The following is a 5,036-nucleotide window of genomic DNA, read 5'->3' on the forward strand; positions in this document are numbered from 1 at the left end:
AACTCGATCGGCACAACATTGGGAATGGTTCGACAGCGGTTGACGTTCCAATGTGTCATCGGGGGATGTCTTGGAAAGTGGTCTTTCTTTCAAGGGCGAGCTCGCGTCTAGACATTGGATTGTGCGTCGCGTCACAGGTGAATGGGGATATCTCTCTGTGAACGGTGGCATGGTGATTGCAAGAGAAAATTTTAAAGGATTTGGATTTTTAAGGCGGATGTCGGTGTGTTCGCTAATTTCTAATGCAGAGCGAGCCTCGCACTAATAGCTTATATAGGAGAGGTGGTTGCCGCGAGCCTCTCCCGTGCCCCCCTCATTGATTCAACACCGGTGTCAAGGCGGATGGATATGTCGGATTTTGAAACGGTGGATGCCGACGTTGAATCAATTAGAGGGGCATGAAGCCCACCCCAGATGTGCTATTCCTCGACTCTCCTTTAGATCATGTTTTCTTCTCACTCAGCTGGCGCAATTTCCGAAAAAGGTTTCGCAGCGGTTGCCATCCCTCACCGCGTCTACTTGGTGATTTTAAAACTCGATCTAAAACGGGAGCCCTCGTCTAGCACCTCCGTCCGGTGTTGCTTGGGTATTGCATAAAATTATGCCGTCGGCGTGAATCCCCCAACGAATGCCTACGCTTGGACCCTCTCTTAGATCACCTTCTTCGATCACTCGACCGACGCAACTACGGAAGAGACTTGGCAGCGGTTGCCATTCTACAGCGCGTCTGTTCAGCGATTTCGAAGTTGATCTAATGGCGAGCCCTTGTCTCTAGGCATGAGGTGGGTGGTTGGCGCTCTAGCAAAATTTTTTTGCGTGCCTATCGTGGCTACAAGGGGAGAGGTGGTTGCCGCGAGCCTCTCCCGTGCCCCCCTCATTGATTCAATGCCGCTGTCAGGGCGGATGGATATGTCAGATTTTGAAACGGTGGACGACGACGTTGAATCAATTAGAGGGGCATGAAGCCCACCCTCGAGGGTGCTATTCCTGGACTCTCCTTTAGATCATGTTTTCTTGTCACTCAGCTGGCGCAATTTCAGAAAAAGGTTTGGCAGCGGTTGCCAGCCCTCACCACGTCTACTCGGTGATTTTAAAACTCGATCTAAAACGGGAGCCCTCGTCTAGCACCTCCGTCCGGTGTTGCTCGGGTATTGCATAAATTTATGCCATCGGCGCGAATCCCCCAACGAATGCCTACGCTTGGACCCTCTCTTAGATCACGTTCTTCGATCACTCGACCGACGCAACTACGGAAGAGACTTGGCAGCGGTTGCCACTCTACAGCGCGTCTGTTCAGCGATTTCGAAGTTGATCTAATGGCGAGCCCTTGTCTCTAGGCATGAGGTGGGTGCTTGGCGCTCTAGCAAAATATTTTGCGTGCCAATCGCGGCTACAACGGGAGAGGTGGTTGCCGCGAGCCTCTTCCGTGCCCCCCTCATTGATTCAACGCCGCTGTCAGGGCGGATGGATATGTCGGATTTTGAAACGGTGGACGGCGACGTTGAATCAATTAGAGGGGCATGAAGCCCACCCTCGAGGGTGCTATTCCTGGACTCTCCTTTAGATCATGTTTTCTTGTCACTCAGCTGGCACAATTTCAGAAAAAGGTTTGGCAGCGGTTGCCAGCCCTCACCACGTCTACTCGGTGATTTTAAAACTCGATCTAAAACGGGAGCCCTCGTCTAGCACCTCCGTCCGGTGTTGCTCGGGTATTGCATAAATTTATGCCATCGGTGCGAATCCCCCAACGAATGCCTACGCTTGGACCCTCTCTTAGATCACCTTCTTCGATCACTCGACCGACGCAACTACGAAAGAGACTTGGCAGCGGTTGCCATTCTACAGCGTCTCTGTTAAGCGATTTCAAAGTTGATCTAATGGCGAGCCCTTGTCTCTAGGCATGAGGTGGGTGCTTGGCGCTCTAGCAAAATTTTTTGCGTGCCTATCGCGGCTACAAGGGGAGAGGTGGTTGCCGCGAGCCTCTCCCGTGCCCCCCTCATTGATTCAACGCCGCTGTCAGGGCGGATGGAAATGTCAGATTTTGAAACGGTGGACGGCGACGTTGAATCAATTAGAGGGGCATGAAGCCCATCCTCGAGGGTGCTATTTTCCTGGACTCTCCTTTAGATCATGTATTCTTGTCACTCAGCTGGCGCAATTTCGGAAAAAGGTTTGGCAGCGGTTGCCAGCCCCTCACCGCGTCTACTTGGTGATTTTAAAACTCGATCTAAAACGGGAGCCCTCGTCTTGCACCTCCGTCCGGTGTTGCTCGGGTATTGCACAAATTTTTGCCATCGGCGCGAATCCCCCAACGAATGCCTACACGCTTGGACCCTCTCTTAGATCACCTTCTTCGATCACTCGACCGACGCAATTACGGAAGAGACTTGGCAGTGGTTGCCATTCTACACCGCGTCCGTTCTGCGATTTCGAAGTTGATCTAATGGCGAGCCCTTGTCTATAGCCATGAGGTGGGTACTTGGCGCTCTAGCTAAATTTTTTGCGAGCCTATCACGGCTACAATGGGAGAGGTGGTTGCCGCGAGCCTCTCCCGTGCCCAGCTCATTGATTCAACGCCGCTGTCAGGGCGGATGGATATGTCAGATTTTGAAACGGTGGACGCCGACGTTGAATCAATTAGAAGGGCATGAAGCCCACCTTCGAGGGTGCTATTCCTGGACTCTCCTTTAGATCATGTTTTCTTGTCACTCAGCTGGCGCAATTTCGGAAAAAGGTTTGGCAGCGGTTGCCAGCCCTCACCGCGTCTTCTTTGTGATTTTAAAACTCGATCTAAAACGGGAGCCCTCGTCTAGCACCTCCGTCCGGTGTTGCGCGGGTATTGCACAAATTTTTGCCATCGGCGCGATTACCCCAACGAATGCCCTACGCTGGGACCCTCTCTTAGATCACCTTTTTCGATCACTCGACCGACGCAATTACGGAAGAGACTTGGCAGTGGTTGCCATTCTACAGCGCGTCTGTTCTGCGATTTCGAAGTTGATCTAATGGCGAGCCCTTGTCTCTAGGCATGAGGTGGGTGGTTGGCGCTCTAGCAAAATCTTTTTGCGTGCCTATCGCGGCTACAAGGGGAGAGGTGGTTGCCGTGAGCCTCTCCCGTGCCCCCCTCATTGATTCAACGCCGCTGTCAGGGCGGATGGATATGTCAGATTTTGAAACGGTGGACGGCGACGTTGAATCAATTAGAGGGGCATGAAGCCCACCCTCGAGGGTGCTATTCCTGGACTCTCCTTTAGATCATGTTTTCTTGTCACTCAGCTGGTGCAATTTCGGAAAAAGGTTTGGCAGCGGTTGCCAGCCCTCACCGCGTCTACTCGGTGATTTTAAAACTCGATCTAAAATAGGAGCCCTCGTCTAGCACCTCCGTCCGGTGTTGCTCGGGTATTGCATAAATTTATGCCATCAGCGCGAATCCCCCAACGAATGCCTATGCTTGGACCCTCTCTTAGATCACGTTCTTCGATCACTCAACCGACGCAACTACGGAAGAGACTTGGCAGCGGTTGCCACTCTACAGCGCGTCTGTTCAGCGATTTCGAAGTTGATCTAATGGCGAGCCCTTATCTCTAGGCATGAGGTGGGTGCTTGGTGCTCTAGCAAAATATTTTGCGTGCCTATCGCGGCTACAACGGGAGAGGTGGTTGCCGCGAGCCTCTTCTGTGCCCCCCTCATTGATTCAACGCCGCTGTCAGGGCGGATGGATATGTCGGATTTTGAAACGGTGGACGGCGACGTTGAATCAATTAGAGGGGCATGAAGCCCACCCTCAAGGGTGCTATTCCTGGACTCTCCTTTAGATCATGTTTTCTTGTCACTCAGCTGGCGCAATTTCGGAAAAAGGTTTGGCAGTGGTTGCCAGCCCTCACCGCGTCGTCTTTGTGATTTTAAAACTCGATCTAAAACGGGAGCCCTCATCTAGCACCTCCGTCCGGTGTTGCGCGGGTATTGCACAAATTTTTGCCATCAGCGCGATTACCCCAACGAATGCCCTACGCTGGGACCCTCTCTTAGATCACCTTTTTCGATCACTCGACCGACGCAATTACGGAAGAGACTTGGCAGCGGTTGCCATTCTACAGCGCGTCTGTTCTGCGATTTCGAAGTTGATCTAATGGCGAGCCCTTGTCTCTAGGCATGAGGTGGGTGCTTGGCGCTCTAGCAAAATCTTTTTGCGTGCCTATCGCGGCTACAATGGGAGAGGTGGTTGCCGCGAGCCTCTCCCGTGCCCCCCTCATTGATTCAACGCCACTGTCAGGGCGGATGGATATGTCGGATTTTGAAACGGTGGACGCCGACGTTGAATCAATTAGAGGGGCATGAAGCCCACCCTCGAGGGTGCTATTCCTGGACTCTCCTTTAGATCATGTTTTCTTGTCACTCAGCTGGCGCAATTTCGGAAAAAGGTTTGGCAGCGGTTGCCAGCCCTCACCGCGTCTACTTGGTGATTTTAAAACTCGATCTAAAACGGGAGCCCTCGTCTAGCACCTCCGTCCGGTGTTGCTCGGGTACTGCATAAATTTATGCCATCGGCACGAATCCCCCAACGAATGCCTACGCTTGGACCCTCTCTCTTAGATCACCTTCTTCGATCACTCGACCGACGCAACTACGAAAGAGACTTGGCAGCGGTTGCCATTCTACAGCGCGTCTGTTCAGCGATTTCGAAGTTGATCTAATGGCGAGCCCTTGTCTCTAGCCATGAGGTGGGTGGTTGGCGCTCTAGCAAAATTTTTTGCGTGCCTATCGCGTAAAGCATGTTTTCTAGTCACTCAGCTGGCGCAATTTCAGAAAAAAGGTTTGGCAGCGGTTGCCAGCCCTCACCGCGTCTTCTTGGTGATTTTAAAACTCGATCTAAAACGGGAGCCCTCGTCTAGCGGCTCCGTGCCAACTCGATCGGCACAACATTGGGAAATGGTTCGACAGCGGTTGTCGTTCCAATGTGTCATCGGGGGATGCCTTGGAAAGTGGCCTTTCAAGGGCGAGCTCGCGTCTATCCCTTGGATTATGCGTCGCGTCAC

This window comes from Cupressus sempervirens, chromosome 2, assembly GCF_028749045.1.
Source record: "Cupressus sempervirens isolate cs-2001-9-10 chromosome 2, ASM2874904v1, whole genome shotgun sequence".
NCBI classification, from domain to species: domain Eukaryota; kingdom Viridiplantae; phylum Streptophyta; class Pinopsida; order Cupressales; family Cupressaceae; genus Cupressus; species Cupressus sempervirens.